The 23,815-nt window shown below is 42.3% G+C and overlaps 1 protein-coding gene across 3 annotated transcripts in view; it reads right to left on the minus strand.

Annotated features, from left to right (window-relative positions):
• Positions 1-23,815, minus strand: part of PTH2R (parathyroid hormone 2 receptor) — a 137,208-nt gene that overhangs the window by 93,008 nt on the left and 20,385 nt on the right. The window lies entirely within an intron of this gene.

The raw sequence follows: 23,815 nt of genomic DNA on the forward strand, positions 1-23,815 counted from the left end.
TGTTTTGTGAGGTGGAGGAGGACTTTGTGGATTGGTGTTGGGACATATGGGTTAATGGGTTGGTGTTGGACTTGTGGGCTTGGACAGCACTGGGTTGGGATGTTTTCTTGATGCTGACTTAACTTTATATAAAACTATTATACATGAGTTTACGTTGATTTGTTTCTCTAAAGTATCCAGACTAACACACACACCTTCCGCTCAATGCTAGAAGAGGTTTAGATAGAAAGTTTCCAAATATTTTATGGGAGCAGACAGCCTCATCTTTCTTCCACAGACTGACTGATGGATTTGAACCACTTACCTTGCAGTTAGTAGCCTGACACCTAACTCCCAGAACCACCAAGTTTCCTTAGAAATTATAGCAGGACTTGCAAATTATTTAACAGAGTGCCTTTACCTGGGGTGGAATTCTGCTCATTAAAGGCAGTGGTTAAAGATTCATCAATTTTAAAGTAGTGCAGTGTTTCCTCTGAGTATCTGACTGGTAGATTTGGAAAGTGGTCAGATATTAGCTTCCCACAGCTAAATCCCCAGAGCTTTCTGGCAGAGACTCTAGAAGAAGGCAGCTTGCACCAGGGAAAAGTCTGGTCTTTAAACAAAGGTAGTGGTCAGGTGACATGAGACTAGAAAAGATACGCTACAAGGAGAGGGTCTTTCTGTCTCTATCCCAAACGGACATGCTTTCTTTCTCTTCCCATTGTGAACATTTGTATTTATATGAACAACTTTGCCTTACAATGTCTAATGACAATTACATAAGATGACAACTTAAGAAAAAACACTTAGCAGCTTATGGAAGTATACAAACAACAGTATGTTATTTACCGAGTACCGTTACATGCACAACCACATTCAATGTCTAATTATTCATGTGCAAACATAGGATGAAACAGTAATTAATTTGTAGCTTACAGGCCCATAATAAAAAAGAAGTAACTGTAAACCTTAAACATTTTTCTAATGGGGATTAAGGAAAATAATTAACAAACTCCAGACCCACCCCAGTCAAGATAAAGTTGAAAGAAAATTAAAAGGCCGTTCAATTATGGTTTGGGGCTTCACTCCTTCCTCTTAAATCTACATCTGCCCTAACTGACAATATATTCGGGGTTTACGTTTCTCTCGAGTCATGAGATAAGGGCTTGATGCCCAAGTGCATCAAGTCTCCCAAGTTTGCCCTCCTAAGAATTGATGTATCTTTCCCCCTGTTCCTTCTTAATACTTCCTACATGTGACGATTTTAAAGTATGTTCCTGAAATCCTTTTTTTACTATTATAATTGCTATTTCTATTTTTCAGCCTTTTATGGGGAGCTCTTACAGATATCCTAACATTGCATAGTTCCATCACCTCAAGCATTATTATGTAATTGCTACCACAATCAGTTTCGACACATTTTCTTTCTTCTTGAAGTCCTTAATATCTTCTCCCCTTTTTCCCGTCCCACCCCCACCCTCTGCCCCAGGAAACCTTATTTGTTTGTTTGTTTGCCATATCTTACACATCCAAGATATCCATTCACATACAATTCTGTTGTTCAATCCCATCGAGACGGATTATACAGTCATCAATGAGATCAGCTCCCTATTCTCCCCTCCCCCCCTCCCATCCACTGAAATTCCTTACCATTCTTCTATCAGCAAATGAGGACCTATGTCTAGTCCTCTTGATTTGAGCTTCTGGGACTACTGACCGGAGAATATGAGAACATCTCACCTCTGTGGCTATAGAGTTATTAAAAAGCTAATGAAGTGAAGTTGTCTATATAGATATATAGAGACAAAGATATGTTGGTGCAATTGGTTAAACATTGAACTGCTAGCTACAAGGTCAGCGATTCAAAGCCACCCACAGCTCCACAAAGGCAAAATATGGCTGTGTCTTCCCATAAACATTGATAGTCTCAGAAACCCTAAGAAGCAGGTATACTCTGTCCTATAGGATTGCTATGAATTAGAATAGTCTTGGTGACAGTAGGGTAATAGTTACAAATATACTTATAACTATATAACATTAATGTAATTTTCATATCAAATATTCATAATTTATGGGTACCTACAAGCTTATAACTGTTATTAAAGATAGTACCAGACAAGCTTTTACGCATAATCACTACTCTGCAAGAGATGACTCTTTAGGATGAGCCCATCACCTTGTCAGTGATTTTGATCATGAAAATTGCTGTCACGCATCCCCTCACAGAAGGGTCTCACAAGGAAGGGACCAGCCAGCCAGGGTGCAGTATAGCATCGATGAAACACACAACATTCCTTGGGTGCATAAGCAAATGTGGTGAAGAAAGCTGATGGTGCCCAGCTATCAAAAGATATAGCATCTGGGGTCTTAAAGGCAAACAAGCAGTCATCTAACTCAGAAGCAACAAAGCCCACATGAAAGAAGCACACCAGCCTGTGTGATCATGAGGTGTCGAAGGAATCAGGTACCAAGCATCAAAGAACAAAAAATGATATCATTGTGAATGAGGGAGAGTGCAGAGTGGAGACCCAAAGCCCATCTGTAGGCAATTGGACATCCCCTTACAGAAGGGTCACCGGGAGGAGATGAGCCATTCAGGGTGCAGTGTAGCAATGATGAAACATACAACTTTCCTCTAGTTCCAAAATGCTTCCCCACCCTCCTACCCTAACTATCATGATCCCAATTCTACCTTACAAATCTGGATAGACCAGAGGATGTACACTGGTACACATAGGAACTGGAAACAGGGAATCCAGGCCAGATGATCCCTTCAGGACCAGTGGTGAGAGTGGCGATACCAGGAGGGTGGAGGGAGGATGGGGTGGAAAGGGGGAACCGATTACAGGGATCTACATATAACCTCCTCCCTGGGGGATGGACAACAGAAAAGCGAGTGAAGGGAGATGTCAGACAGTATAAAATATGACAAAATAATAATTCATAAACTATCAATGGTTCATGAGGGATGGGGGAGCGGGGAGCAAAGGGGGAAAATGAGGAGCTGATGGCAGGGGCTTAAGTGGAGAACAAATGTTTTGAGAATGATGAGGGCAACGAATGTACAAATGTGCTTTACACAATTGATATATGTATGGATTGTGATAAGAGCTGTATGAGCTCCCAATAAAATGATTAAAAAAAGAAAAAGAAGTACACACCATTCCTCTAGTTCTTTAATGCTTCCCCAACCCCCACTATCATGACCCCAGCTGTACCTTACAAATCTGGCTAGACTGGAGCATGCACACTGGTACTGATAAGAGCTCTCGACACACAGAATCCAGGACAGATACACCGCTCAGGACCAATAATGAGAGTAGCAATGCCATGAGGGGAAGAGTAAGGGGAAGGTGGGGCGGGGAGGGGAGAAAGTGGGAACCAATCACAATGATCAATGCACAACCCCACCCCCCAGGGGGACAAACAGCAGAAACATGGGTGAAGGGAGCCAGCAGACAATGTAAAAAATGAAAATAAAAATAATTTATGAATTATCAAGGGTCCACACAGGTGGGAGGGTAGGGGAGGGAGGGTGGAAATGAGGAGCTGATACTAAGGGCTCAAATAGAAAGAAAATGATTTTGAAATGATGATGGTAACATAATACAAATATGCTTGATACAATTGATGTGTGGATGGTTATAAAAGCTGTAAAAGCCCCATTAAAATGATTTATTAAAATAAAAATAATTGCTGTCACAATTGGAGTTTTTGGTAATGTAGTTTTTATCCTGAAATAATATTTATTTAGCTGGAAATCCTCCATACTACTGATATAAGCATTTATATGATATACTCACACTTTCTGCAACCCTCTAGAATACAAGAAACAGCCAAGACCATTCATCTTATCAGATATCAAAATCCGCCCCAAGAAGCCCAAGTGTGCAAAGAAAACTATAACACTCTACTACAAGAAACCTACATAAATGGAAGAATATATTGTGTTTATGTTTAGAAAGACTTACTGTTATGAAAATGTTGATACTAACCAACTCAAAAACTCACTGCCACTGAGTCAATTCCGACTCAGTGTGACCCTATCAGACAGGATGGAACTGTTTCGGAAGCCTGCCTAGACTATAACACTTCACAGAAGCAGACTGTCTCATGTGTTCGACTGGGTTGTCTAGAGAAACACATCTGGTGACACTCAGACATGCAGAAGAAAGAACAGTACATCAACAAGTAATTTCAATCGGGAAGGTATCCCAGGCTTGTCCAACTCTCGTCCATATGCGTGCTGCGAGATGGGGGCCTCTTCAGGCTCACAGGTAAATGATGAAGAAAGGTGAGCCAGGATGCAAGAAGATCACAGCCCTGTGGGTGCCGAGTTGGTAGATCCAGGGTTAGTGGAAACGTGGCAGGGGGCAGACTTCAGGCAGCCCACAGGGGGCCTCCCCTAGAGGCAAGCAGAGTCCCAGCAAGGATGAAGGCAAAATGGCCGAGAGGCAATTTCCCGGTGTCTCTTACTCTTCTATAAAAAGTCTTATGACACCAAGGAGGTATCATCAGGCTCTGACACAGGAGGCTGAGCCCCATCCCTAACCTTACCTAGCAGTGTATAGTTTGCACAATCCCTGCCCTCACACCTCATCTTTCTCCCATGGAGCAGCTAGTGGTTTCAAACAGCTGAGCATGCAGTTAGCAGCCCAACGAGACCACTGTACTCCTTGTATTACCCAAAGTGCTTTGAAATATAATGTGATTCTGATCCAGATCCCAGCATCAGTCTTTAAAGAGATGGAAAAATGAATTGCCAACTCTATGGAAAGGCAAGAGACCCAGGAAAACAAAGCACGATTAAAGAACAAAATAAGAGACCTCTCATTGCCTTCAGTAGGTTTTGTGTCAACTGAGATCAGCTAAGTCGAGAATCCTTCGCTGGAATTCTCAGTGGTCTGGCAGTTAAAGCCTCGTAATCCCCCATGATGTGACCTAGCACCATGTAATCAATTCATGATGAAATCTATGAGCAATCGGTTGTAAAGAAGACTAAGGTGGAGGGAAATCACCTCTCTCGTATCACAGCCTGATTAGATGCAATTGAAAGGAAGGTCCCTCAAAGGTGTATCCTACTTTCTATACAAGTGGATGCTATGGGAAAACTTGCTTGCTTTTTGCTGCATCTGGATCCTATATCTGGCTCAGCGACCTCCTGTTCTGAAGGCTTGCATCAATGACCTGCCATATTGCCTGCTGATCCCAGAAGCCGTCAGTAGCCTGCCATCTGACTCACCTTGGATTCATCCCCCTCTCCAGTCACAAGCCTGACCTGCTGACCCTGGTTTCTTCTCTTTCTGCAGCTCCAGCCTGTGATCTTCCTGCCAATCTTGTCCAGTATATACCAACGCTACATTGACTTAGGAGAAACCTCCAGCGTAACTTCTGACCCATGAAGTTGGGACCTGTCTAGACATAGACTAACGCCCTTCTACAAATGTGTAAACCAGCTTCCACAGACGTACATGTATTATATATATCATACTAGTCTTGCCTCTCTAGAGAATCCACCTTAACACAATTCCCAGTGTCAAAACCTACTACACAGCCATGGTGGTCAAAAGATCTTGTTATTGGTACAGGATAGACCAACAGCATTGACCAGTGAAACAGAACTGAGAACCTAGAAGCAACTCTATCCTCCTATGGACAGCTGAACTTTGACAAAAGGCCGAAACCCATTAAATGGGGAAGAGACAACCATTCAACTAATCATGCTGGAAAACTGGATCTCCATTTTGAAAAAAATGAAATAGGACTCATACAGATCTAACTCCATATACAAAAGAAAGTTCAGGATGGATTAAAACATCAGTGCAAAAATAAACGACAAATATCATCAATGAAGCACAGAGGGCTAAACTTAGGAAGCCTAATACACAGCATAAAAAACACGATCAAACATAACACAAAGTGAACAGATAGGAGAAGACAAACGAGATGACTGAGGCCTCCTTAAGAAAATCAAAGGGCTTCACTAAGTGAGTAAAAAGAGAACCCACAAGCCGGGGGGAGGGGCACTGATGTATCAGACAAGAGACTAATGTCTAAACTGTACGGAAAATGTTAGCCCTCAACAAGAAAAAGATAAATAAGCCAAGTCACTCATGAGCCGAGGACATCAACAGATAGTTCAACAAAGACGACTTAAAGGCAGCAGCCAACCAGCCTCTGAAGAAATGCTCGAATCACTAGCCATCCAAAAAATGCAAACCCAAACGACTGTGAGACACTGCCTCACCCCAGCACCGACAGAGAGCTCAGAGAGACGCAGAGAGAATGACAAATCCTGGGGAGGAGGCAGAAAGCCTTGAACCACGGTACGTTGCTAGTGGGACTATAAACCAGTGCAGCCACTACGGAGAGCAGTATGGCACTGCCTCCGAAAACTGGGAATAAAAATACCATGTGATCCAGAAAGCCCTCTACTTGGTACATACATATCCTAAAGAAATAAGATTTTAAAAGAAAGAAAGAAGATCCTTCACATGAGCAGACAGACACACGCTCATGGTTATCAGCAGTAATCACACTAACAAAACGATGGAGACGAACAGAATGCCAATTGGGGAAAGAGTGGCTAAATACACTGGGTGCATACACACAGGGAAGGGCTGCCCTCCAACGCTAAAGACCAGCCGGTGAAGCGGTGAAACCCCTCGCCGTGTAAGTGAACCTGGAGGGCATTCTGCTTCTTCGTGACCTTAGGCCATCACAAAAGCACAACCATTAGATGAGGCCAGTGTCGTTTTTTAAAAATCCAGGAAAGGTTTTCCACATAGAAGAAGCCAACTTTGATGGCTGGTTAGTCGGGAAGGGAGAGAAAGGGAAATCGCAGCCTTGTAGGTAGACAGGCGTTAACGTGGGTGGAAGCTGGGGTCCTATCCACCAGAGGGAGGGGGGCAGAACGAGTTAGAAACTGGGCACACAGTGGGAAGTTTGATGAGATGCTGCTGTATGGAAAACTGAGGACCTGCTCGGTCAGCCTTCTCTGGATTCACAAGAAAAAGGACAAGAAGGTAGCTTCAGAAACAGAGAAAAGAAGAAGCTGCAGGGTCAACAGCCAGTGGTCTGTTATAATCATGTGATCAGGCTCCAGAACCATCAAACACGATTGGACACGCAACACCGTCTGCCCGCATAACTGCATTTTACTTTTCCAAGCCCCTGCTGCTTTCTCAAAGGTGACTCATTATTCTGTCAAGCGCTCCTGTGAGCTGTAGTTTCTTAATAGAAATGCCAATGACTATTAGTTTTGGGGGGGAAATCTGTCTAGTTCTTCATAATACATAACCACCTCTACTAATCTACAGCCAACACCTTCAATGAAAACAATCCCAGAGATGAAAACTGCAGTAGTGGAGAACATCTGATTGAACTCGCCCTTATGATGCACAAAAAGGCTAAAGGTGGCTGGTTATAACAGTAACTCATATTTTATAGTATTCTTCACTTTATAAATTCATTTCCTGAGTTCGAATTGCCTTGCTCCCCAAGCAACCCTAAGAAGTAGACAAACCAAAACACATTTTGGTGAGGTATCTATTCAGTCAAGGCAGCTGCAACTTCGAGAAGCTAAGTGACAAGCAGAAAGGCACGCGGCATAAAGAGCCCCCCCAATAAAATGTTTTAAAAAGAAAGGAAGGCAAGCCGCAGGGAGTGGAGCCCCCTTAAGCCTTCTATTCCACATCTAGCACGTCTCCTTCTACCCCATTTAAGCAGATATCCCTAAACGTACTAAATGCCTTAACATTCATGCTCTCCTTCTGCCTCCTCCCAAGGATAACCTCCCCGTAGAAGCAGATTGTTTAACCCTTTCCTGACTCGTAGAATATATAGTGCGCACCTACATTTTCTGCTTCTGGGGTTCAGAGGGAATCTGGAATCCCACTCTTGGTGTGTGCTACCCTTTGGTGGAGGCCTGTCTGGCTGCAGTGATGTGAAGAAACAAGCTCCCTCCTGCCGACCTCAGCACCAGAGGCCTCAGGACATATGTTCACGAAATGCATCAACATCCATACTACATTTCAAAATGTCCATTTTTTTCAAAGTGCCTTCCATTACTGAAGAGACATGGCTTCTCTCCCAAAAGTTAATTAATCAATTAATTTAAAGCACAAAATAAGTCTTGAAAGGATTAAAGAGATGCTTGTGAAACTAAATCATTAGTCACCTTTTAGGTAAAGTATCCATGGGTGGTTTCCCTTTAGTCTGTCTGTACAAGAAACTGTATCTACCTGAGAATCGCTGGAAAGGAACTTTAACATTGGTGAATAAATATAATAGAAATGGATTTGGAAAAAAAAAAACTGTGAAAGAGCCAAGCTAGCGGTTGCTCCGCTGTTTGTTTGGTTTTAAGTAGGTGAAAGAAGTCTTGGAAAAGATCATTAAATCAAGGCATTTCTTAGAGAATAATAATGCTTCTTAGAAATTTGTAGACATTTTGTAGTCACCAGAGATTACTATAAAAAGTAAATATTAGGGCAATGAATGTACAAATGTGCTTTACACAATTGGTTTCTTGTATGAATTGTGATAAGAGTTGTATGATCCCCTAATAAAATGATTTTAAGTAAATATTAATAAAGACGAAAGAAGCAGAATATATTGATTTATTCCACAAAGTATTGCTGTGACAACGCAAAATATCAACATAGTTGAAATAAAGTGTTATTAAAAAAAAGCCACAGTCTGCAGAAAGAGGGAGTTTGAGGAGGAAGTTACTTGCAGAAGGTTTCTAGGAGGTTGAAAGATTTGCAAATCTCCTCACCTGAGATAAAGCAGAGAGTGCCCATCATACATGTTTTGAGTGGCATGTGCTTACCAAGAAGTTGGCGATGTTCTGTATTATGCAGGAAACAGGAAGGAAACCTTCTGGTGTCTAAGAAGGGGGTGAGGAAAGGTGACAGAATGGAGTCCTTCAATGACTGTCAAAGATGTGGAATTTGGAATGGTGTGGTGGCAAGTCATCCACCGCTGCAAACTTGAGACATTACAAAACAAGTAGGAAACACGGTTCTTTTCACTCTGTGTATTCACTCTGTGTAAGCAGATACAATGGGGAGGGATGGAAAGAAAAGAGCATGTAAGCAGCCATCTGTCACAAGAGCTTTCACATGGTTGGTCGGCACCAGGTTAGACAGCGAACTTCCAAAGAGCAATCCTGTGCTGCACCCCTCAGTGTTCTTGACAAGGACAGTGGAGACAGAAGGGAAGGCCTCTTCACCCTCCCTACATTAAGAGCGCTTCCAAAGAAAATGTTAACATCGAGTATGAAAATGGCTACTTAGGATTCAGCAGATAATGCAGATGACTGCCTGGGGGACATGATGAAGAGTGTGTGTGCACTGTGCGTGGACAAAGGAGAGAGAAGGGAGGACATCTCTCGGAGTTCTGGCGGGTCATTTGTGAAGAGAGGCCGGAAGAACATTTCCTCCAGGCAAAATGGTAAGGGAGGAAAGCACACAGGAAGGGCCCATGTCAGAGAAATAGTGAAAGCGAATATTAGCAGGACACAGTCACTGGAAGGCACGAGAAGGGAAAGGTGACCCAAAACTACAGGCTGTTCAGCTGTGTTCGTTTTTTTGTTTGCTATCTCCATAGTTACCTGGAAACAAGGATTTGGTTGCAGGTCATTGACCTTGGTGCTGCAACCAGAGATACAAGTAAGGAAACAGAGAGAGAAAATGCCAGGCAGCAAAAAAAAAAAAAAGGGGGGGGGGTGCTTGAGCAAGCAAGAGGAGCACTGGTGAGGGAGTGAGTTAGGCCCTGTGCTGGCACCACAAAGACATTCATTGAAACCCAGCAGGAAGAGAGATGAGGCTTGCTTGCGGCTCATCTGCAATGCTGGGACACTCTGAGTTAGAATTAAGTCAGTGGCAATCAAGATTTCTGTTGTGTCTCTTTTGCTGTAAAAAGCAAATTAATATTGTGGGTAAATGGTGTTTAATCCTTCTTGGGAACTCAGGAAACCTGCAGTAAAACTTGTATCCCTGAGTTGTCCCATCTAAAGAGTGAGACTCAGGGTGTTTATGAAAAAGCAAGTCTGAAGAAGAATCAATGCATTTGAACTATGGTGTTGGTGAAGAATACTGAAAGTACCATGGACTGCCTAAAGAACAAACAGATCTGGCCTGGAAGAAATACAGTCAGAATGTCCATTAAAAGCAAGCCTGGTGAGACTTGGCCTCCTGTGTTTGGGATATGTTATCAGGTGTGTCCAGTCCCTGGGAGAGGACACAAGGCTTGGGAAAGTAGAGGACTGTGGAAAGCGGAAGACCTTTGGTGTGCTGGACTGACACAGTGGCTGTCACAACAAACTCAGGACAACAATTGGGAGGATGGTGCAGCTGTTTCGTTCTGTTGGAAGGAGAGTCCTAATGAGGAAGGTGCCTGTCCAGAGCCAGAGCTTTTCAAACTGATTTGGCTGACCACTTCCTTTCAAGTAAATTACTCAGTACCTCCCTGACCATAAAAACTGTGTACGAAAGCCCATAATCCGGGAAAAATGTAGTTATCTGCTTTTGCAGCCCCCCTCCACCCCCGCACCCATGGTCATCATTCCAGCACCCTCCATGGGGGTGATGACAGCCACACATGACAACAACTTGCCAGACAACATAAGCCAATTTCCATTTAAAGACTAGAAAATGAGAAAATATATTTCATGATCAGTCCTCCAGTGTTTCTGTTATCTTTTTGGAATTTATGAGAGTTAATAAATTGTCATGGTTTCTGCAAATAAAACTGGAAGTAATCCACAATTGATTGAGTTAATTAAGCAGAACCATTGTCAAGAGCTAAAGATGAGAAAGAATTTTAATGAAATGGTGCCTAGCCTTGTAGAAGTTCAGCAAGTGTAGCCAATCTATGTGAAGATTTGTTTTTCCCTCAGTATACTGTGAGAGATTCCTCTGAAAGTATAATTCTATAAAATATGGGACATTCCTACTGTTCAAAGTAATTGAAAATTAATTATGATACATTTAGACTGTTCCAATATCTCAGATTTGCAGCATTGGCATGCCTAACTTCAGATGTATGAAAAGATCTCACAATATAAACACTCTATTATTATCAATCAGGTAGGATGTCTTCATTCTAAGAAAACAGAAGCAAAGACGATGATGCTGAGTTTACTTTATTCAACTCAAAATAGTCACAAGAGATTTAAATAATCTTCCACTGTTGGTAACACATGTGCTGTGCTCCAAGAAATCTGAAGGTCAGGATAGTTCACTTGCTGTGTCCAGGAGTGCTTTCTGGGTTCTAGGCCCTGCGTGAGTGAGTATACTCTCAAGAATTTTAACCAAGCATGAGAGGAGGTAGAAGCTGAGAGATGTAATGCATGAGCATATCTTATAACCACCACTTGTCTGTCATTGTTGTACCATGGTCGCTGTGAGTGGCAGGCAATGTCACTGGTATTTCAAATGCCAGCAGGGTCACCCAAGGTGAACAGGCTTCAACTGAGCTTACAGACTGAGAATAGACTATGAAGAAGGAATCAGCTACGCACTTTGGAGGAAGTAGTTGGTGAACACTTTATGCATAGTTTTAAAACATGGTCGGTTACTGAAAGCCTCATGAATGGAAGCAGAACATTGTCAGAGACCTGCCAGAGGGTGGGCCCCTTGGGTGGCAGGGCACTCAAAATGTGACTGAGGAGAGAGCTGCTTTCTCAGAGTGGAGTCAACCACTGTGATGTGAGTCTGGGAAAGCCTGTGAGAGTGGAACCTTCCAGATCTTCATTTGCTGGTGGGGCATGACTCAGGGTAAGGAGGAACAGCTGCAAAAATCTGCTAACGATCGGAACCTGGAATGTGTGAAGAATGAATCTAAGAAAATTAGAAGTCATAAACAATTAAATGAGACACATAAACATGGATATCCTAGATGTTTTTTAGCTGAAGTGGACTGGGATTGGCCATTTTTAATCAAGCAGTCATATAGTTTACTGTGCCTGGAGTGACACAATCAAGAACGCCTTGCATTCATGAACTAAAAGGACATTGAAAAATCAGTCTTCAACTACAAGGCTATCTGTGATAGGATTATATCTATCTGCCTTCAAAGAAATCCGATCAGTACAACTACTATTCACACTATGCACATTTATGCACAAACCACTAAAACTAATGATGAAGAATTCTGCCAACTCAGAAGTCTGCCAAGTCAGAAACTGATCAAATGTGCAATCAAGATGCATTGACAATTATTGGCAATTAGAATACAAAAGTTAGAAACAAAGAAGAAGGAACAGTAGTTGGAAACTGTGGTCTTGTTAGAAACAAACCAGAGATCACATAACAGAATTTTGCAGGACCACAGACTTGTTCATAGAACATACCTTTTTCTGAAAATACCATTTTCCAAAAATACCAATGGCAGCTATACAACATGACTTGTCCAGATGGACTACGCAGAAATCAAATTGACTGAGGTAATAGGAAGAGAGGACGGAGACGCTCAAAATCAGCAGTGAAAACAAGGCCAGGAGCTGACTGTGGAACATCATCAATTGCTCATATGTAAGCTCAAGTTAAAGCTAAATAAAATTAAAATAAATCCACAAGAGCCAAAATAATTCCTGAGTCTATCCCACCTGAATTTTGAGAACATCTCAAGAACAGATTTGCTGCATTGAACATGAGTGACAGAAGACCTGATGAATTGTGGGAAAACACTAAAAAAAAAAAAAACAAGAAAGAAGGAAAAGGTCAAGGTGGACATCAGGAGAGACTCGGAAACTTGCTCTGAATCACAAAGTAGCCACGACAAAGAAATGAAGTCCAAGAATTGAACAGAAAATCTCAAAGGGCAGCTTGAGAAGGTGAAGTAAAATATGATCATGGAGTGGGCACAGCCTTAGAGTGAGAAAGGAAGCCCAATACTCAGCATATGTTAAACTGAAAGAACTAAAAACAAAATTCAAGACTCAAGTTGCAGAACTGAAAGATTCTGTGGGCAAAATATTGGATGATGCAGGCAGCATCAAAAGAAGATGGAAAGAATCCATGAAGTCGTTGTCCCAAAAGAACTAGTCAACATATGAGCTAGAACTAATGATGCTCAAGGAAGAAGTTCAAGTACACTGCAAGCATCAGCCAAAAACAAGGCTCCAGGAATTGATGGAATACCCATTGAAATGCTTCAACAAGCTGAAAGACTAGAAACACTAGCTGATGAAGATCAAAGATTGCAGCCTTCAGTATGAATTACAACTCAATGTAAAGAAGACCAACATCCTCACAACTGAACCAGCAGGTAACATCATGACAAATGGAGAGACGGTTGATGTTATTAAGGATTTCGTCTTGCTTGGATCCACAACCCATGCTCATGGAAGCAGCAGTCAAGAGATCAAAAGATGACTTGCATTAAGTAAATCTGCGGCACAACAACTCTTTAAATTATTGAAGAACAAAGATGTTACTTTGAGGTGCGCCTAACCCAAGTCAGAGTGTTTTCCATTGCTTCGCATGCAAGTGAAAGTTGGATATTGAATAAGAAAGACTAAAGAAGAATTTATGCATTTGGGTTGTGGTGTTGGAGAAGAATATAGAAAGTACCATGGACTAAGAGGATATACTGATCTGTTTTGGAAGTATGGCCAAATGGGGACACTTCATCTTACATATTTTGCTCATGTTGTCAGGCATGACCAGTCCCTGGAGAAGGACATCATGGCAGCACAATGAGAAGACCCTCGAGAGAATGGATTGACACTTGGCTGCAACAATGGACTCCAAGCACAGGAACAATTGTGAGGATGGTGCAGGACCATTTGATGTTTTGTTTTGCTGTGTATAGGGTTACTGTGGGTCGGAACCGACTCAATGGCACCTAATAATAACCTGATCATTTGGCCATGGTCTTTGACAGCTTTCTTTGCTAAAGTTATATTGATTTCCACACTTCATATGCCTGATCATATGCTTCTTAACTGAACATGTCTATGCTAGTGGTATTAGTACCACTTGGTATTTCAAACCACACAATTCACAAAGATACATTGTATGTAAAGACAGACTTTCTGGGATTTCAATGACCTAGGTACCAACATACATTATGGGTAATACACAATAAGGAGAGAAGTATGACCTTACAGGTTGCCCTCGAGTGTTAGTGGGATGATATTCAGGAGTGAACATCAAGAAGAGATTTCATGAGAATGTTGAAGGGTAACATGATACATAACAAAATGGTGTGGGGGCCATGTCTGACTTTCTCCAGTTTCAGTTTGGAGAAGGAGAATCTAACTCCACCACAGCCCAAACTGCCTGCCACAAGGCAGAGGTCAGATACAATGATGGGGCGGGAGTGGGGTCAAGTGAAATTACTCAGAATGGTCCTTCTACTCATGTCTTTGTAACTCCTACCAAATGATTGTGTATGCGTGTATCTAATAGAAAGAAGGGATTGGTCAGTTTCACCATTTCTGCATATAAGAGTGCCAGCTCAGAAGCAGAGAAGAAATCCTGAATCCGTCAAATACAATGAGCCATCAAGAAAGGAAGGAAGGAAGGAAGGAAGGAAGGAAGGAAGGAAGGAAGGAAGGAAGGAAGGAAGGAAAGAGCCATCATCTGAGCATGTGGGAGATTCCTGCCTTTGTCATCATGCAGATGGGACAAAGGAGCAGCGTTGAGACCACAAGGCAGATCAGAGGAGCAGCCCCTAGACTGTGAGGAAGACCAGTGGGCTTCCTGGCCCACGGAGGCAGAAGCTACAGAGCCACGTGGCTGAGAAACCGAGGAACAGAGAGACTTTGCTGCCAGCATGATAAAGAGGGAGTGCCTTGACAATAAGAACTGTGTCTTTACCATTTTGTAGCTCGTTAGCTTCCCTATAAAATCCAAAATTGTGGCAATTATCTGTGAGCTCTATGTGGCCATTACAATGAAGCACTGAACCCAGCAGTGCTGTGGGAGGGGTGGTTGGTGTCAGAATAAGGAAAAGGAATCTGGAAGGTGCAGGTGTGTCTGACTGTCGCCTTAGGGCAGTCAACCTGGGAGTGGCGTGGAGCTGGACTTTCCTCCTTTGTGCAGCCAAAACAGGTCAGATTTGGCTCCCATGCCAGGTCTTCTTGGGAGGTTGTCAGGAATGTTCACAGCTTTCAAGGCAGGATCAAAAAACAGTAAGGATAGACTTCATTGGTTCTCCACAGAATCTCTTCACTGTCATGTGGACAGGCCTGTCCCTTGGCCTCTGGCCATCTCTGGCAAGTGTTACCAAGCTCCTTTCGCTCTGATAAATACCCCAGGGCACCACACTCTGCAAGCACTCAAGTATACTCATTCTGCGGGCTGAGAAGCCAGCCACTCTGTCTCACAGTCCCTGCTGCCACCATAGCCCCTTCTTCATAGTCTCTCCTGATGCCACTTCTCCATACAGGGATTCATTCAGCAAGGATTCATACTTGCCTGGACAAGCATGACGCCTCCATCTGAGTGGAGTCCTGAGATTCTCTCTGTCCTGCTTCTGAAATGGTTCCCTTCATACCCAGTGGAAGGGCAAAAATGGCCAATCCCCAGTTAGAGCTTCACACACCCTATTTGCATGGCCCCACCCACTCATTTGGTGGAAGTTACAAAGATAATAGACAGAAGGGTCATATCAAACAACTTCATTTTACCACAGTACACCACTGGAGGTAAGACCTTCCCGAAAGCCTAACCACATGGAATTAGAGCTTCCATGGTACTGGGTTCAATGTGTTTGAAGGAAAAGTCCTGAACCATTGCGGGTTCAGGTGTGACTCCGACTCCCTTCTTGACTCTGTGAAATCTCCCTGAGGAGGTGTGGTGCCATGTTCAAGTGGCTTTGAGAAGGCAATCCCTGGTCCCAACCTTCCAAACTCTGTCAGGATCACCTATGACCCAGGAATAAGTGACTAAACCGTCAGAGACAGGGTTCTTGTTCTTTGTTTAAAAGGAGTGGAGCACACCTATGTTCAAGAGTTCTTGTGATGACATAGTCTGTCACTGTATTTGGAGAACAACAAACACAAAGAAGATGGCCCTCCCCGGGCATTCTTTGAGTGAAAGCATGATTGTGCATTTTCTGAATTTGGGCAAATCTACTGCACACACACACAAATCCTTGAAAGGATTAATGAGCAAAGATATTATTTTGGGTGCTCATGACCCAAGTCCTGGTGTTTTCTTTCTTTTCTTTTCTTTAATCACTTTATTGGGGGCTCATACAATTCTTATCACAATCCATCCATCCATTGTGTCAAGCACATTTGTACATTTGTCACCATCATCACTCTCAAAACATTCGCTTTCCACTCGAGCCCTTAATATCAGCTCATTTCCCCCCACCCTTCCCCTTCGCCCCTCCCTATGAATCCTTCATAATTCATAAATTATTATTGCTTTGTCATATCTTACACTTTCTGACATCTCCCTCCACCCACTTTTCTGTTGTCCATCCCCCAGGGAGGAGGTTATATGAACATCCTTGTAATCGGTTCCCCCTTTCCATCCCACCTTCCCTCCACCCTCCCGGTATCGCCATTCTCACCACTGGTCCTGTAGTTTTCAATTAACTCATATACATGTGAAAGTCGGGCAACGAATAATGAGAGAAATTGATGTATCTAAATGATGGTGTTGAAGAATACTGAAAGTACCATGAACTGCCAAAAGAACAAACATATCTGTCTTGAGAATGCTCCTTAGAAGCAAGGACAGTGAGACTTTTGTTGGATACCCAACAAAACCCAAAATTGCGCTGGGCAGTTCTGTAGTATGCATTTTGGAGTGTGCATTTTTCCTGCGATGCAAGCGTCAAACAACTTGCTCTGAGTTAGTGCAGCCAGTGGCTTCACCTGGACAGGTTCTCTCTCACAGTGAATGTTTTCGTAAAAGCAGTTTCACCCAAACCTCATTTTTTTGTGATGGTCAATTTAAGAGAACAGTGTGCAGCCGTGAAATGTTGTTTCCTGCCTGGGGAACAAATCCACAGAAACTATTGTGATGTTGTTCACAGCTTACAAGGACAGCACTACAGGAAAAAACTTGTGTGTGCGAGTGGTTTTCTCATTTCAAAAAAGGTGAAATGTCAATTGATGACAAACCTCATTCTGGACATTTGTCGATTTCCTGAGCAGATGAAAATGTTGACTCCGTGCATTTGGAGTTCATTCCACCAGGTCAGATTGTTAATCAAGCTTTCTATTTAGAGGTTCTGAAAAGATTGTGTAACAATGTATGACAAAAAAGGGCTGATTTGAATGAAGAGGAACGTGAAAGAACAGCAATGTGACTACGTAAAGGAGGGGAAGGGGGAAAAAAAACAAAACTGAGAGAGAAGCTGTGAGCCATCCAAACAGATGTCTGAAAAATGTTTCCCAGAATGGAACCACAGATCTGACACATATAGTAAGTGCATAGAGAGTGATTTAAAGGTGGTAAGGTTGTTTTATATATTAAAAATTAAATACATAGCTTTGAAAAAATCTGTTTTTTGGGGGTTACCCCCTCGTATGCTTTGGACATGTTATAAGGAGAGACCAATCCCCCAAAAAAGTACATCATAGTTGGCAAAATAGAAAGTCATGAAAAAGACTCCCAATGAAGTAGATGGAATCATGAATGCACAAAGGGGTTCAAACAACTGTGTGGATGACCCCAGTGTTTTCCTTCTGTTGCACGTGAGCACCTTGTGATTGGTGTTGGCTTGACACTACCTACTCTGTTTCCCCAATAATAAGACAGTGTCTTATATTAATTTTTGCTCCCAAAGATGCACTAGAACTTATTTTCAGGGGATGTCTTATTTTTCCATGAAGAATACAGTACACATTTATTGTTTATTATTTTATTGTTTTATTAAAAGGGACCTCGCACTTCCTGTCTGCTCCAGCTGCGCTGCGGCCAACAGTGAGCTGTGCGGTGGTGCCGGCCCCTACGGTCCAGAGTCCAGAGTTACAGTAGCTTTGGGAGCCCTTATTTTCAGGGAGGTCTTATTTTGGGGGGATACCTTATATTTCAGCGAGAGGCAAAACTGTGGGTAGGTATTATTTTCGGGGGTGTCTTACTTTAGGGGAAACAGGGTAACAACAGCACGTATATTTGGGTCTTCATGTGTCTTTTATCATGAGGTTGGAAGAGGCAGCTTCAAGACTAAACAATTGATCCACTTTGACTTAGGAGACTGGTAATAGAGAATAACCTCCTGCAGGGTGGGATGGCAGCATCCCCCGGCTGATCCCGCTGAATGTGGGCAGGCTCTCTCCCAGATGGTCCCAGGTCGTTGTGCACACAAGTCTAGAAGTGAAAATGCTGAGCCAACACATAGAGCAATTGTAGGGTTGCTATTCCCTATTATCAATTGCCAGAAAAGGCATGTTGACTCACAATCTCATCCCTTAAGATTGTATGACAGTTTGTGAAGTATCAATTTGATAGGCAAAACATACTAGTATCTCATTATTCTAATTTACATGTCTTTGAATATTAGTGAGGATACATTTTTTATTTACATCAAATACTATTTTAATTTTTTTCTGTATTTCACTCAATTTTATGTTCATATTTACGTTACTCTTCTACTATGTATGTTTCGTAAGTTGAATGTTGGTTTTTTTGTTTTTGTTTTGTTTTTTTAAAACATTTTATTAGGGGCTCATACAACTCTTATCACAATCCATACATACATCAATTGTGTAAAGCACATCTGTACATTCTTTGCCCTCATCATTTTCAAAGCATTTGCTCTCCACTTAAGCCTTTTGCATCAGGTCCTCTTTTTTTCCCCTCCCTCCCCGCTCCCTCCTCCCTCATGAGTCCTTGATAATTTATAAATCATTATTTTGTTCTATCTTGCCCTGTCCGACATCTCTCTTCACCCCCTTTTCTGTTGTCCATCCTCCAGGGAGGAGGCCACATGTAGATCCTTGTAATCGGTTCCCTCTTTCCAACCCACTCACCCTCTACCCTCCCAGTATCGCCCCTCACACCCCTGGTCCTGAAGGGATCATTTTTTATGTATTTTATTGCTTGCTTTTGTGTGTATTTTATTGCTTGCTTTTTACGTGACCTGTTTGTGTCCTTTACTCAAACCGCGATTTAAAAAGAATTAGTGCGTGACAATTAACCAGACTGCTTTTTAGAACAGATAGTCTCCCTGTATTTTTAAAGAAAGTTATTTCAAACAGTATTGACACTGTCTGGCAGAAAATGTAACTTGGAGAATGACAAGTACAAATAAAATTTCTCCATCCAATTTTTTCTTAAAACACAAGCCTTTATTTCTGTGCTAATTAGGGAATGGTAGAAAGAAGATCAATGTTTTTCACATGGTCCTTCTGAGTGTGGCGTTTGTTTGTTTCTTTTTCCTCCCATCTTAATTAAGCAGTGAAACAAACTGTGTGTGTGTGTGTGTGTGTGTGTATGTGTGTGTGAAAAATCTCTCCTTTTGGGTTATCCTTTGGTATTTTTAAATTATTATTATATACTGGATCCTTATAAAACTGAACTTTAATTACAAAAAATTTTAATGAATAAAATAATAGTGAATAAAAATGCCCACTAAATAGCAGACAAGAGCCCTGTGGCTCAGGTTAAGTGCTCAGTTGCCAACTGAGAGGTGAGTGGTTCAAACCCATCAGTGACCTTTCCACATCAGTGGAAGAAAGGCCTTGGTCATTCACTCCCAGGAAGGTTGCAGTCTAGGAAACACCATGGGGCAATGGTACCCTGTCCTCTGGGTCTGAGTCAAAATCAACAAAACAGCAAACAACAACAATGTGACTTTTTAGTTTAAATTACAACTCGACTATAAAATGGAAAAATTCTAACCACCACCACCCTCCCCCACCCCCAACAAGTGTCTTTCTTAAGAAACCATCATTCAACAGTTGCAAATCAACTTTTTTTTTTCAAACTAAGTGATTATCAGTGGAACCATGCATTGGAGCATTGTAGGAGAGGCCATAGTGTGGCAAGATGCTTGGGGTTTACCCATCTGTTGATTGATGAAACCTAAAACCATTACCATGGAGTGACTATAACTCACAAGATTTCTGCGACTGTAAATCTTTACAAGAATAGACAGCCTGGCCTTTCTCCCAAGGAACAATGTGTGGGGTTAAACCTCTGACCTGTGGTCAGCAGCCCAACCACTAATCCACAGCCTCCGATTTAGAAGAGCTTTCCGGATGCTTGTTCCCAGGCCTCTAGTCTCTAGCTAACATCTTTTAAAAGTAAATCCTTCTCTCTCTCTCTCTCTCTCTCTCTCTCTCTCTCTCTCTCTCTCTCTCTCTCTCTCTCTCTCTCTCACCTATTTTCATAGTAAAATCTCCTTAAATTCATTGCCACAGGCTCCTTTTGGATGATCTTTCTTCCCACTAATCCAAATCCTGTATGTCCAGATGGTTCTCTACCTTGACCCAGTCAAGCCTCCACTGAGCTGACCACCTGCTACACTGCCCGGGCACTTGATCCTGTCCTGCACCCAGCATTGCTTGGTCATCTCATGGTGTCTGCGTGTTTTGCTTTTTTCTTAAGAATGTCATCTCATCCATAGTCAATGTTATGTGGGAGTATTTACCTACTACTCCTAGGTTTTTCCTCTCTGACTAGTAGGAGCTTGACACTTCACCACACGCCAACCCTCCACTCAGTCCTCCAAGGCTGGTACTTCATCACGACCAACAGACATCCCACGTGGAATGTATTTGTCTTGATCAGAGCAGATGACTCCCCAGTGATCCTCACTGCCTCGTTGGGGCATTCCCTGAGTCTCAGCAGAGAAGCAAGACCGCATTGTTTCCATTGGGGATCACTAGCGCCAACGCTCAGACTCTGAGTGAGGTTCAAGGACAGCTACTGGCGATTGATCTGCTCCTCGTGCATGAAATCATTAGAACGTGATCCTTGTATGTCTAAAAGTTTCCTGAACTCATTGACAGGCCAGGAGAAATTTAGGTAAAGATGCTAAAAATGGGACCAGAAGAAATCAAGCTTGAGAGAGTTGTTTGCATCCTCACTGAAGCTTCTGTGAGTGTGGGTATGGCACTTTCACAAGAATCTTGTCGGAAACATTTAGATAGTTCTCCCTTTTACAACGGTTCTAACCAGAAAAATTACGAAATTCTTTAACGTCTGCTCACATGCTTTGGGCTTCCCAACAGTGTAATCTTTTTCTTGTGCTTTATAGCCACATAGAGCAGACACCGGACATACCTTCATTTCCTATCCTTGCTCATCAACAAATCTCTGTCGAAGGTTGAAGAATCAATTGTGCTGTGCAAACAAGAAAAGGGGAACTGTTTTTATGTCACATCCAAATGACACCTCAAATCAAAGTAAACCTTTAGAGTCTAGCAACCCCCAACAACTTCCTGGGAAGTAGTCTCCACAGGACTGAATGTCTTTGAAGGGTCAGGTCAGCTCTCCATCTGCCCTCTAGACTGAGATGGACCAAGTAGGCTGGTTAGTGCATAGGAGCTTACAGATTGGTGAAAATTCTCCCATTAGTCTCATGAAAATGAGAGGCCAGAGTTCTAGCCCTCCCAAAGGATCTTAGTGAGACAGCCGGAAGGCAGATCAAGGAACATGGAATGGACTCAACCAACACTGAACATCCTGGCTCTCTGAATCAGGGTGCACGAACCACATGAAGTGGACCTCCGAGAATAACAGAATTTAGCCCAACGCTGGACTTACAAACCCCAAGGTGAGATGACCACTGGGGTAACCTGCGGAATCGCCATGCATTGGGATAGCACTCAGCAACATGATGAACCCACCTTACAAGTGTGATGCTAAGTGACAGAAGATGCATGTATGTTCTCCTGGGCTGTTTATGCCCACTCCCCTCAGTCTCTGCCTATGGCTGTATGTGGATTGTTCAGCCATTATTTCTGCTGCTTACTATTTTTTTGCACATTCATTCACTCCCCTGTCCTTTTTTAAAAGTCATTTCATTGGGGGCTCATACAACTCTTATCACAATCCACACAAACATTCATTGTGTCAAGAACTTTTGTACAACAAAATAATAATCTATAAATTATCAAGGGCTCATGAGGGAGAGGGGAGCAGGGAGGGAGGGGAGGAAAAGAGGACCTGACGCAGAGGGCTTAAGTGGAGAGCAAATGCTTTGAAAATGATTAAGGCAAAGAATGTACAGTTGTGCTTTACACAATTGATGTATGTATATGTATGGATTGTGATAAGAGTTGTAGGAGCCCCTAATAAAATGTTTAAAATAAATTTTAAAAAAATTTTTAAAAGAACTTTTGTACATTTGTTTCCCTCATCATTCTCAAAACATTTGCTTTCTACTTGAGTCCCTGGTATCAGCTCCTCATTTCCCCTCCCTCCCTGCACCCGCAGTCCCGTTATTTAATGAATTCCTTCCCAAAGCCTAAGTCAAATCCAATTGATATATGCTGTGGCTATTGGACTCCAAGCACATGACATTCAGAAAAAGACAAACCATGGGGAACAGAGAGCCTCCGGGTTTGCCAGGAGTGGGAACAGGGGATTGACTACAAAGGGCACAGGGAATGTTTTGAAATGTTGTGTATCCTGAGTCATCTTATAAACCTTCCCCTACCACGAATACTTACTATGAAAGATTTCCTTTGCTGCATCCCTCTTTAATTAACCACTAGAGGTCTGTGCACTAATGTGCCTGCCCCTGTCCTGGTGAGTGTGCATGTGCTGTGTCTATTCTGCGCAAGCATCCTGTTTTATGAATAAACAGAGGATTCCTGAAGGTAAGTAGCTTTTCCAAGGTCGCAGGGTCAGTGTGTGGGGAGAGCTGAGTTTGAAATTCAGCTGCATGGTTCTTTTCTCCTTACTGAACTTGGCATTGTATTACATCATAGCACCTCTTTTAAAAATGATTTCTGCTGAAGTTCAGCTTATTAAATCAGAAAAAAATGAAAAGAAACAATCTTTTTAATATCTCATAAGGTAAGCCATGTTCTTCTGAATATGTTTTCAATGTCATGATTTTAATACCACCCCCTCAATACTTCTTGGTTTATTAAAATGCTTTAATATGCAATATACTTAACGAAAATGAAGACTGCACTAATACTGAAAACATCGTGCCATGGATTTAAGAAGACCAAATTCTCACTTTGATACATGGTTACTTGGTTGACAGGACTGATTTATTTTTTTAGAATTAATTTTACATTCTTTCCAATTTGTTTGCTAGCATAGTATTATAAATAAATGCCCCTTAGGCAATACCTTTTACAATTCTTCTAGTCTCTGAATATATTTTACTTTTCTCATATTACAAAATATATACACAGTGCTTTGACTAATATTGATGGGACAGCATCTTTCCTCTGATTCAATATGGAAATGGTGCAAAGCTTGTAAGAGCTGACAGTTTGTCAGAACAAATATGTTGACTGTATCAAAGGAACTTTTTCTAACCTCTGTAGTAACAACTGGTTGAAATCCAGAGAGCTGCTGAGAGCACATATCTCTGTGAAGGACTGCTGGTGATGTTACTATGTGAGAGAACGTGACTACTGGCGTTATTTTAGAGAAGAGAACTTCGTTAGTGAGCTTTTGTATGCGGTTAAGTCCATTCTGACTCCTGGAGACCCAAAAAGACAGTGTTGTCTCGGCCAAACCCTTTACCGAGTGGACCAGCGGGTCTTTTCTCACACAGCATCGCTGCTGAGTCTGAGCACCAAGTCTGGGCCAGCAGCCGAGTGCGTAGCCATTATGGCATCAGGAAACTGAAGCTCTATAATTCAGGGACTCAGACCACTTCTTCTCGGGATCAGTCATGGCTGACGAAGTGAAACAGAACAGACCTGAATGTGTAAAATGTGGATAAATCAGAA

The sequence above is a fragment of the Tenrec ecaudatus genome, chromosome 13, assembly GCF_050624435.1.
Source record: "Tenrec ecaudatus isolate mTenEca1 chromosome 13, mTenEca1.hap1, whole genome shotgun sequence".
NCBI lineage: Eukaryota > Metazoa > Chordata > Mammalia > Afrosoricida > Tenrecidae > Tenrec > Tenrec ecaudatus.